Below are 12,941 nucleotides of genomic sequence, written 5' to 3'. Positions count from 1 at the left end.
TTCTAAATCCCTCTTGATTAGAGAAATGCAAATTAAAACTACTATGAGGTAGAACCTTTTTTTTAGAAGATTGGCCAATATGACAGTAAAAGAAAATAATAAATATTTGAAGGGATGTGGCAAAATTGGAACACTAATGCATTGCTAGTGGAGTTGTGAACTAATCCAACCATTCTGGAAGGCAATTTGGAATGATGCCCAAAGGCATCTTTAAAAGAATGAATACCTTTTGATCTAGCAATACTACTACTAGGTCAGTATCCCAAAGAGATGAAAAAATGGGAAAGAATCTGTTCATACAAAAATATTTATAGCTGTGCTTTTTGTGGTGGCAAAGAAATGGAAACTGGAGGGATATCTCTCAAATGGGGAATAGCTGAACGAATTGTGGTATATGATGGTGATTAATGATGAACAGAATAATTTCAGAAAGAACTGGAAAGACCTATGTGAACTGATGCAGAGTGAAATAAGCAAAACCAGGAAAACATTATACACAGTAGCTGCAATATCATGGAATGATCAAATGTGATAGACTTTGCTACTAACAGCAATGCAATGATCCAGGACAATTCTGAGGGACTTATGAAAAAATGTTATCCACCTCCAAAGAAAGAACTGTTGGAATAGAAATGCAAATGAAAATATATGATTTATCACTTTTTTATTTGGGTATATGATTTGGAAGTTTGGTTTTATAAGATTACAAAAATGAATAATATGGAAATAGGTTTTGAGTGATAATAGATGTATAACCCAGTGCAATTGCTTATCAGCTCCATGAGAGAAGAGGATGATAACACAAATCATGTAAATTTGGAAAACTTATGTATGAATTTGTTATTGGAATAAAATAAAGATTAAAAAATTAAAAAATAAAATGAGGAGTTACACTAAATTGTCTCTGCAGTTTCTTCCAACTCTAGCTGGGAGAGCTAGAGGAGAATAATGTCAGAACTAGAACATGTTCTCAGCTGGGATGGGAACATCCTGTCAGAAAGTACACGAGTGCCAGGCCGAAGACAAAGCATAAAGGCCAAACCTTCTGAGACCAGGCCATGAAATATAGCCTTTGAAAAAGGTCACTCGCTAATCACTCTCTGAAACTGAATATACAGTTTCATAGTCTAAAGACATAGCAAAATAACTATTAAGGACACATCACAATAACTAAATTTGCTATTGGCAGTATGAAGCAAAAGAGAAACTAAGATAGAGAAAATTCTAAGAACCAGAAAGTTGAGCTCTCCAGAGGGTGGTTCTTGCCACTGGCTTTCCTGAATGGAGAAGAATTGGAGGTGGAATTGGACAAAACCCAGCTCTGCTGCCCCAATAACATTTCCCCTCCAAGTCTGAGAAAACAACAAAGACAAGGTAAAATCAGATGCCTCCTGAGTAGGGTGAGATACCTGAAGTCAATAGAAACAGCTTAAGAGAGGTGAAGTCACTGGGGACATAGCTTGAAAATCAAACAGAAAGAATCTGTCTATTCTGTGGAAACATGGAGCAGGAACATTGCTTTTCCCTGGCCAATAACCAACAAGTCTAGAATAAGGAATGTGTGAGACATAAAAATAAAGAGGAATGACTTAACCATGACTATAACTATACATAAAACTCTATATAAGCTCCTTGAAGGCAGAGTCTTTCATTTTACTCTTTGTATTCATGGTATTCAACACAGGGAGAGGTCTATGGAAAAGAGGTCCAAAGAGAAATGCCTACTAGAGATTCTAAGGGTCCACAACCAGAGCAAGTCAGGAAAGAAATGCTAGAAGCACTGAGAAACCAAACATCTTTCTCCCTCTTCCACATAAGCTATAATTGCCTGTAGTATGTCCACTAGTAATCATAAGGTAATAGATTCAGAACTGGAAGGTTAAATGCCAACGGTTACACCCCTTCATTTTATATATGTGTGAAGGGTCTTGCCTTAAGTCACAAAGGTAGAAATTGGAATTGTTGGACTTTGGAGCCCAGATCTTCTGACTCCACATTCAAAAAAAAATTTTTTTAAGACAATTTACCCTTAAGAATCATATCCTATCTCTGGGAAGCAGAACAAAGATATGGAAAAATAGGACTGTTTTCCCTTTAGCATCTCAGGGTTGGTAGTGGGGAGCCCAAGAAACATAGGAGGCAATGGTAACCAAAACAAAGTCAGCGAGCCAATATCTGGGATCTGAGGGATAGTGGAGAGTAGAAGTGTGTCCCAAGTCCTGTGATGACACTACATCAGAGATCTCTTCCAATACCAAGAGTCTGAGATTCTCTTGCCTCTGGTATATTGAACAGTTGTGAATAATTAATGTGCTCCTCAGGTTCTGCTTAAAAGATGTTACTATTATTCAAATGGTTTGTTTCCATTAAAGTATTTAAATGCGACATTCTCATTTCTTCCCTGATGCAGCATTGCTCTGGGAATTAGATCATGTGTAATTTGTTCGATGCAAATATCATTTTAAATATGCATATACCATATTTGCATTTTTAAAAGAAATTTCAAGGGAGAGACAAGAAGAGAGGGAAGCAAGATTGAACTGAAGATACTACAGCAAGAAATAAATGATGCATACTTTGGCATGAAGACACTTGGCAGCTATTTATAACAGAACTAAGGAGACTTCGATGAGAAGACTTAGATCCAAAGGGATACAAAAGCCATTATTACTGCCCCCCAAAATCTCTGGGGTCAAAGAGCTGTAGATAGAGAAGCCACAAATCCTAGTCTGACTTGAGATTTCCTAGACATAGAGGAATCGCCTTTTACCTTGACTTTTCCCAGCATGCTTCTAAGGCTTTTGGCTAAGCCCAGCTCCATGAGAATAGTATATGACATGTCTTACCTTTTTTCATATTGAACACACTCCAGAGATCTGTGGAGAGTGAGAGAAACATAAACAAATTAGAGGAGGATCTTACAATTGTCTTTTAAGAGAAAATCTAAGACTTGATTGCCAACTAGAGGAAACTGGATTTTGAGCTTAGAATATTTACAGCTGGCAGTGAATGACCTTAGAAATCATTTAGCTCAATGCCCTAGGCAGCTAGGGGACTCAGTGGAAAGAGCACTGGACCCAGAGTCAGGAAAACTTGACATCCAGTCTCATATATTTACTCGCAATGTGGCTCTAGGCAAGTCACTTAATTGCTATCTGCCTCAGTTTCCTCAATTTTCAAATGGGGATACTGATAGCAATTATCTCCTGTGTTTTTTGTGAACATCAAATAAGATATCTGTAAAGCCTTTACCACACTTGGAGCAGCTAGATGGTAGCAGATAGATAGAGCACGGGGGCTAGAGTTGGAAAGACTCATTCAAAGCAGTTTCAGACATTTACTAGCTGTGTGACCCTAGGCAAGTCACTTATCCATATTTGCCTCAATTTTCTCATCTGGAAAATTATCTGGAAAAGGAAGTGGCAAATGACTCCAAGATATTTGCCAAGAAACCCCAAATAGGGTCACAAAGAGTCAGATATGATTGAAATGATTCAACAATTTAGCAAAGTGTCTAATATATAGTAGAAACTTAATAAATACTTATTTTCTTCCCCTTTTCTACTTCTCTCTCATTTTAAAGAGAAGGAAGCTGAGCCCCAGAGAAGCAAAGAGACTTGTCCAAAGACATATATCAAATAAGGAATGGAGCTGGGATCTGCATACTCAGACCCTCAATCCATGTTCTTTCCAGGATATGGCATTGTTCTTGGGAATTTCTTCTCTGTTGTTTGAGCCCCAATTTCAAGCTCTTCTGCACTGCACTATCTACCCAAATGGTATTAGAAGTAAAAAAATGTACATTTTCAAATATGTAAAACAAAAATTAAAAGCCATAGCACTCAAGATAGGACTAATGGAGCAGAAATTAGCTTTCAAACTCAAGTATTTACTAAGTGCCTACTATGCACAAGGTTTGGTATTTTAAATTGGGTAGTAGAAATAAAGAAGGGTTTGTTAGCCTAAATAGTATACTGGTAAGCAGAAAATGGGGAAGAAGGAGAAATTGGAGAAAAAGACCTACAAAAAGACCCTCATCAAATTATCTCCCTCCTCAGTGGGAGTGAGATGTCTATGGAAGTAATGGTGAACCTTTTAGAGACTGAGTGCCCAAACTGCAACCTTCATGCTTCATATAAGGTCCCCACCTTATCCCAGATGGGGGAGGGATGAAGCACTCCCATTGGGCTGCTGGGCAATGGGGTGGGTGATGGGAGAAATGTCCTCAGGCACACCTAGAGAGTATGAAGGAAACAATCCCCTCTGACATGCTCCAACACATGTGCCCTGGGTTTGCCAACACAGGTCTATAGAAATCTATGGGACAAAAGTCACACAAGAGGGCCCCTGAGCTTACCATATCATCAGTCTATCATACTATTTCTCTCTTCCTTTTCACAGTGAAAATCCTAGAGAAAAGTATCTGTGCTTTTCACCTCCAATTTCACTTCTCTCATTCATTTTTTGAACCCTTGAAATCTGGTTTCTGATCTGAGTACTCAACTGAGAAAGCTCTCTCCAAAGTTATCAGTGACACAATCTCCAAATCTGGTTGTCTTTTCTCAATCCTCATACTTTTTCACCTCTCTGCAAAATTTTACACTTTACCACCCTCTTCCTTCCTAGCCTCTTTTCTTTTTCTCTGTTTTTTCATGACCTTGCTTGCCCTTGTTTCTTCTCCCACCTGTTTGACCACTCCATAGACCTCCTTCTAGGAGCATAATTTAATATCTTCATCTGTTGGGTATATTCCACAGTTCTGAACTGTACATTTTTTCTTTTCTCTAGATCCTCTTTCAGTGATTTCATCAGTTGCTATGGTTTCAATCATCATTCCTGTTGTAATAACTGCTAGATCTACATATCTAGTCCTGGTCTCTTTGGGAGCAAGATATCCTGTAGGTATCTCAAATTCAAAATATTCACAACAGAACTCATTGTTTCTCTCCACCCTCACCGATCTTTAAAGTTTTCTAGTTTTGTCATTTGCACTACAATTGCTTCATTCACTCAGATTTACAGTCTCTGACTCAGTCTCTTACTCCTTGTGTTCCTTCTCACCATATATTCATTCAGGTGCCAAATCATTGTCAGTCCACCTTAGTCTTACTTCTCTCCAGTCACATATCCATCACTCAAGGTCAGACCCTCATCACATGACATGATAATCACCCAAATTATTGTAACAGCTTCCCAATTGACTTCCTTGTCCCTAGTCCCACTCCACTTCAATTTATCCTCTGCTCAGATGCCAAATTGATAGGTTGGACCATATCACTTCCTTGCTTAAGAAGCCCCAGTGGATTATATTTTGTTGTCTAGGCATTTTTCAATTGTGCTCTTTGGGACCCCTTTGGTGGATTTTTTGGCAAAGATGCTCGAGCAGTTTGCCATTTCCTTCTTTAGCTCATTTTACAGATAAGGAGATGGAGACCAACAGGGTTAAGTGTCTAGCCCAGGGTCACACAACTAGTGAGTGGCTAAGATCAAATAGTTGGAGTCTGAAGCCAGTCTTCAACTCAGGAAAATGCACCTCCCTGACATCCTATCCATTGTGCCATTTAGCTACCCTGGATCCATATTGCCTCTAGAAAAATAGTGATTTTTCTGTTTGGGATGCAGAACCCTTTTTCCAGGGTTTTTTTTACTTAATGCACCTTCATGACATTCTATTTCCCTTCTGCATGAATATATACAGGATGCCCCCCGTTCTCAAAAGGTACCCCCTCCTCACTCTTGCTTCTTAGAGCCCCTATTGTTGTTCAGTTGTGTCCAACTCTTCTTGATCTCAGATGGGGTTTTCTTGGCAACAATACTGAAGTGGTTTGCTATTTCCTTCTTTAGTGGGTTAAGGTAAATAGAGGTTAGATGACTTTCCTGGGTCACACAGCTAGTGAGCATCAAAGGTCATACCTGAACTCAAGTTTTCCTAATGGCAGGCTTCATGCTCTATCCACTGTGCCATCTAGCTGTGTCTCTTAGAATCTCTAGTTTCCTTTAAAGCTCAGCTCAAGCATTACCTGAATCAAAAAGATTTTTCTGTTCCTCCCGGCAGATATCTTACACACACACACACACACACACACACACGCACGCGCGCACACACACACACAAACACACACACACGCACATACACACAAATCATATTTTATTTACAGTTTTTAACTATACCTGTGATTTCATATAGGGAATCCATGAGGAGAAAGCTTCCTCTTGTAATGCAAACCTAATGCAAATTAACACCCACCTGTTCTTCATCTAATAGTCTTAGAATTTCCTGGGACACTGAGAGGTTAAAGGATTTGCCCAAGGTCAAACAATCAAAAAATCAGCGGCATAATTTGAATGTTTCCCTGATGAGTCCAGCTCTCTGTCCACCATAGTATGGCATCAAACTTACTCTGTACGTGTATTTTATGTACATGTTGTTTCCCCCAATAGATTATGAGATCACTGAGGGCAGGAACTATCTCAATTTTGTCCTCATATCCCCAGTGCCTAGAATATGGTGGATGCTTAATAAATGATTAATTAATGGGTTTTGTGGGGCAGAACAATTTTTTACCTGGCAACCAATCTCATGATAAAGATTTTCTTTGAAGTTGGCTGTTCTGGTCCTAAATGGCAGACAGAATCACAGAATATGAGAATTGGAAGGGGCCTCAATTCATACCTATCAAATGATTGCCCAGCCTCTGCTGGAAGGTCCCAGGGAAAGGGAAATCATCAACTCTTAAGGTAAATCATTCCATTTTGGGACCGTTTTTATTGGTAGGAAACTGAATCTAAATTTGCTTCCTTTTGGATTCTACTCATTCCTCCTGTCCACTGAGGCTAAATGGAACAAATCTAATCTTTCATCCACCTGACAGCCTTTGAATATTTATAGATAGCTCTCATGTCCATTATGAGTATTCTCCTCTCCTAGCTAAACATGCCCAGTTCTTTAAACACAATCCTCAGGTAATATAAGCCCTTCTCCATCCTTGTTACCTTTCTCTAGAAAGTTTCCTATTTTGCAAGGTCCTTTTTATACCCAGAACTGAACACAATACCAGCCAAGAGCTCGACACAAAATAGGCACTTAATAGATGCTAGTTGACTGACTGATTGACAATATTCTAAATGAGGTCCAATGAGAGCAAAGAACAATGCAACCATAACCTCCCTTTTCCTGGAATGTCTGCCCTTCTTCTTGCAGTCCAAGATTATATGAGCTCTTTGGCTGCTACATCACACTGTTAAGTTATACGACATTTCATTCAGTCATATCCAGTCTTTTATGATCCTACACACCACAGCATACTGACACTGTCCATGAGGTTTTCTTCACAAAAATTCCATAGTGGTCTACTATTTCCTTCTGCAATGGATTAAGGCAAATAGAGGTTAAGTGACTTGTGCAGGGTCACACAGCTCTTGAGTATGTGAGGCTAGATTTGAATTCAGATCTTCCAAATTCTAACTCTATCCACTCAGCCATTTAGCTGGCACTTACAGTTCACCAAAATCTCCAGATCATTTCCCAACCTGCTTCTGATCCATCCCTCTCCCATCATATATATGTGAAATTGATCTTTTGCACTCAAGTACAATATTTTACATTGATTCCTAATAAAATTTTCATTTTATTAGATTCAGCCAAATGCTCAATCCTGTCAAGTTCCTTTTGGATCCTGCTTTTATGCTCCACTGTGTTAATTATCCTCCTTAGATCTGTCATCCGCAAAACTAACATGCATTATATCTATTCTTTTATCTGATTCACTGACAAAATATAAAAGAGAAGATCAAAAACAGGATCATGCAGATCCATGAGGTACTCCACTGTTAATCCCACCTTCCATGTTCACACTAAGCTGTTGACACTACTCTTCCAGTCTGACCATCCAACCAAACCAGAATCCATTCTACTGTACCATCATCTACTTATCTCTCTCTATCATCTCACAATAACAGTAAAAAGTAATTTGTCAAAAGATTTTCAACAATGTTCCCCTCATCTACTAGCTTGGTACACCTGTCAAAAGTGGAAATAAAGTTTGTCTGGTACATTCATTCCATGATGAAATCATTCAGGTTCTTTGTAATCACTACTTTTCTTTCTAGGCACTTGTCAGCCATCACTTTAATTTGAAAGGGAGAGAAAATATTTTGCAAAGGTTGATACTAATTGATCATTTCAGCACCAGGCAATTTGTCCTTTAGTGATTATCACAATATTCACTTTTCATTTTTTTTAAATCCTTAACTTCTGTGTATTGGCTCCTTGGTAGAAGAGTGGTAAGGGTGGGCAATGGGGGTCAAGTCACTTGCCCAGGGTCACACAGCTGGGAAGTGTCTGAGGCCAGATTTGAACCTAGGACCTCCTATCTTTAGGCCTGACTCTCAATCCACTGAGCTACCCAGCTGCCCCTCACTTTTCATTTTTTAATAGTGAAAAGATCTCCTACTCAAAGCCTATCCAATGTGTTAGAACCTGCCAGAGCTTGTTCATCATTGGAATCAAAACCTCAACCAAATAGTACCTAAATGGAGAATGTTTGAGCAATATAAAGTATCACTTTCAGTTCTAGACAATACATTTTAATAAGGCTGTAGGAGTAGACTAGAGGACAACCAGAATGGCAAAGAACTTTTAAGTTTATTAATTTATTGAATATTTGTAATAATTTTATCAACATAATAATGATATATTACAATCATTTATAATATTTATAAAATGATTAAAAGCAGAATAAATTCTAGAAAAACTTGAGCTCTTAAAATACCATTGCAGTAAAATAAATTACATTTTAAAATATAACTTTTATTAAATTTATTGGGTTTATTGAAGAAACAAGATACTGAGTTTGGAGAAATCAGAGTGGGGTAGAGAGATGTGATTTCTATCTTAATTATTTGAAGGATTGTGATGGCTCCAGGATTCAGAAATAAGATCAGTGGAGGAAAGTGAGGCAAACTTGGTTTAATGGAAGAGAGAAACTTTTTAATAATAATTAATGCCATCCAAAAGTAGAATGGAGTGCTTCAGTAGATTATGGTTTTCTCCTCATTGGAGATCATCGTACACTTAGTTCAAATGGGTGCTAGTCAGGCATGTGGTGAAGAAGATTCTTTATATAATATAGACTGGACTCTAATCCCCAATGTGACCTATTTCAACTCTGAATTCTTGTGATTTAGGATCCTATATGGTATGCTTTCCTAACTTTTATTTTAAACCCACAAAACCCAAGGTTTGAAGTCAGGGAGATTCATCTTCTTGAGTTCAAATCTGGTCTCAGACCAGATTGTGTGACCCTGGGAAAATCACTTAGCCCTGTTTATCTCAGTTTTCTCATCTATGAAATAAGCTGGAAAAGAAGATGGCAAACCACTTCAGTATCTCTACCAAGAAAACCCCAAATGTAGTCGCAAAGAGTTGGACATGACTAAAAAGACTAAACAAAAAAAGTCTTTCAAGTGATGAATACAAAGAATAACTCTTGCTGCTTTAAAACAAAATCTACAAAACTAAAATCCATGGTAAAGACTGAGTTCTATGAATTCTTAGCCTTGGCAAGTTGGCCTCATATGCAGATTCATAGGTTTCTTCCTCCAAATTCAACCCTGTAGAAATCCAGCTACCAGATTGAATTGATTAAAAAGAAAGACATTGCAACAGTAAGCTGCCAGTACTTGGATAAGCTTTGGTTGGCAGACAAATCGGGATGAGAGAATTTTGGCTTCAAGGGAAATTAAAGAAAATCCTCTATCCTGGTTCAAAATAAATAAAGGAGGAGGAACTTCAGATTTTCTGTGTGAAAATGGGCCACAGTTTTAGAAGGTACACCGGGGAGCCATACTTCTCCCTAGGAATCAGATTCCCAATATGGGACTTCTAATAGGCTGAAGTAAAGTAAGTTCTTGCTTGTGGTGTAATACAACTTCAGATGTTCTCAAAATATGTATTAGTAATTAGTGGCTGGCACATCTTCCCCCAAGATTCTGGCATCCTTTACCAAAGAGTCGAAGTGTAAAATATTCTGATGCTTGCCATCTGTAGTGTCAGTACTGCTCTCATTAGACAGCCTCCAGCTCCTTACTAAGCAGGATCAATATTCAGCTTGAGGGCAATGTTGATCTAAGCATCACCAAATCTAACTGCTGAAAGCAGCACCATGGACATCTCCCTGCATCGATTATTGAAAGTATAGTTAGTTCATTGCCCTGGTCTCTGCTGATGAAGGAGCTAAGTAGCTGGGCTGAGCAGGAGATCTAGGCTAGAGGGTAGATGGGAGAGTGGGTGCAGACAGTGGGGTACAGGGGGGAGGTGATGCCAGGAGAGGATGGGGGTGGGACAAAGTCCTGAAATGCTGAGACAGACAGACTTATTTCTCTTTGTTGTACACCATTTCTCTGGGATGTATGTTTGTTTTGTTACTGGTTTTTTACATATCTTTCTGGTCTTTTCTCCTTTAAAGATGCCTCTGTTGTTCATTTTAACCGGATTCCAAAAATACTTATGGAAAGAGAAAGAGAGAGACAAGGATTTCAGTATGATTTTCTAGGCCCTGTGCCCCTTTGGCTTATATGGCCTGGAATCAAAAACTGGAAGGGAACTTTGAGAGAAAAGAATGACAAGATGGTGATGGTGATGCCTGGTGTTTATATAGCACTTTAAGATTTGTAAGGTGTATTACACACATCCTCACTAGCACCATCATCTGATTTGCATGTATAACCCAAGAACCCTTAGGCCTTGCTATCTACTCAGCAGCTGCACTCTTGGAACTTCTGGGTCTTTCCATCTGCCTTGCAGGGTGTGTGTGTGTGTGTGTGTGTGTGTGTGTGTGTGTGTGTGTGTGCACTCGTACACCCATGTTGTCTACCCCCAACTACAATGTGAACTCCTTGAAAGCAGAATCTGTCTTGATTTTTATTTGTATCCCAAGAAACTAGCTCATGCCTGACCTATAGTAAGAGCTTAATAAAAGCTTTTTCATCCATTTATTTATCCTTCAATAAGCTCCAGTAATGAAGATACTGTTTTTATCCCCATTTTATAGATGAGGAAACTGAGAAATAGTATGTGGCTTGAACAATATTGTAAAACTAGTAATTATCTGCAACATAATTCAAAATAAAGTCTTCTTCACTCCAAGACCAATGAAACCTACTCTGCCATGCTGTTAAGGTACTATACAGCTCTAAAATTATATGATCTCCTATGATATATCCCAAACCTTTCATTTTGTGGATAGAGAAGGAACCCATGGTCCAGGGAGGCCAAAGAACTTAGCCAAAGTAACAGCAGTAGTAAAAAAGTAACCAAACCAGGATTTGAACCTATCGCTCTGATCCCAAATGCAGCACTCTTCCCATTATATTGAATTGCTTTCCATTGACAGCCTTGCTGCATAAACTGTTTCCAAAGTGACCTAGAATGGTAAGCTATAAAAGAATTATTGCATAGGTCCCTGGTATCTTTCAGGTAAAATTCACAGAAATAGGATGAAAGCATCCTCTCAAAATAGGAGATATCCTTTTAGCTCAAGAGCAAAAGAAAGAGGTGAAAAAAGTCTCCCAACAACTCAGATTGCAGCAAAAGGCTTCTTTTCTCCCCTGTTGCATGTTGTGAATAAAAATGACACACACCCCAGACAGAATCCCCATGGAACAGCAACAGTACATCATTATTCACTTTAAGCAACAAAGCTCACATGTCTGGGCAGGGTTGTATCTGGCATGTAGCCAGGGAAAAGATGGGGCAGGTAAGAGAGTTGGGGAAGTAGCAGCATCTGTAGTCCAGACAGGGCCATTCGTTGGCAAAGCCATAAAATGGGTGAATTTCGCTTTCATCTATCCTTTCAGCTCTCCTCTCCCCGTTTCTGGAGCACGGCCAATACTACCCCCTACCAAGCACCCAGGGCCATTTATCTTCCTTTTACTGTTCCTTCCTACCAAGTCCTGCATCGTTCTCCAGGCTGCCCTCCTGACTGTCCTGGACTTTCTCTAATATCTCATCCAAGAAACCTCTTAGCCTTAGAAGCTCACTTCAACCCTGAACTTCTCACATTGGGGTCCTTCTCTCTGATTGGCTGCTTCCTCCTAGAACCTCCATTTTAAGGAAGCCTCCAAGTCCGTTCCCTTTTAATTCCTCTCCAAGCTACATTCCTCATTCTCCTCCCAGGGTCTCCATGCCAGATACCTTTATACACCCTCCTTTCTAGCTTCCTTTTCTGTGTTGTCTTCCCTTAGAATGTAAGCTCCTTTAGGACAGAGGAAAAGCTTCTTTCTGCTTATATTTTTATTCCCATCATTCAGCACTGTATTTAGCATAGTATAAGCACTCAGTAAAAGCTAGTTGGCTTGACTTGACTCTCAGAGTTGTTCAGTTCTGTTATAAATTCACTTGTTAGATTCTGCTAAGGCTTTAATGAAGGACATTTGGATAAATCTATTACCTCATCACAATGGAAATCCTAGCACATCCATGCCTTCCCATCCTGTTTATTTCTAATGCCATCCTAGTCCATGTCTTCCTGTACGTCCTTCTGTGAATGTCCCCAAAAGGCTAGCTGCCATCCTCTGGATCTTTTGACATGGCATGGAAATCAATGGAATACAAGAGTTGTCCACAACTTCTCTCGATCACATTCTTTGCAGGTCACATATTTCTCTAATAACATTCTTTGTACTGCTTCACTTGTGCACTTGCCACCTGTTCATGCCAACCCTGAACATTTTCTTTGTTCTTTGAGTAATGCCCAATTTCAATCCTTGGAGACCCTAGCTTGACTAAGAGCCATATGCCACCAGAAGACTGTTAGTGTGAAAAAGATGGACTTTTGTCTCAGAAGAAATCTTGGGATCACTAAATGCACTGTGTAATAACACCAAAGCAATCCAGACTGCTATCTACTTTCTTCCATTCTGAGCCCACCATTCAATGACAG

Source organism: Gracilinanus agilis, chromosome 3 (genome assembly GCF_016433145.1).
Source record: "Gracilinanus agilis isolate LMUSP501 chromosome 3, AgileGrace, whole genome shotgun sequence".
Taxonomy (NCBI): domain Eukaryota; kingdom Metazoa; phylum Chordata; class Mammalia; order Didelphimorphia; family Didelphidae; genus Gracilinanus; species Gracilinanus agilis.
The sequence above is the reverse complement of the archived record's forward strand: the minus strand, read 5'-3'. Positions refer to the sequence as shown.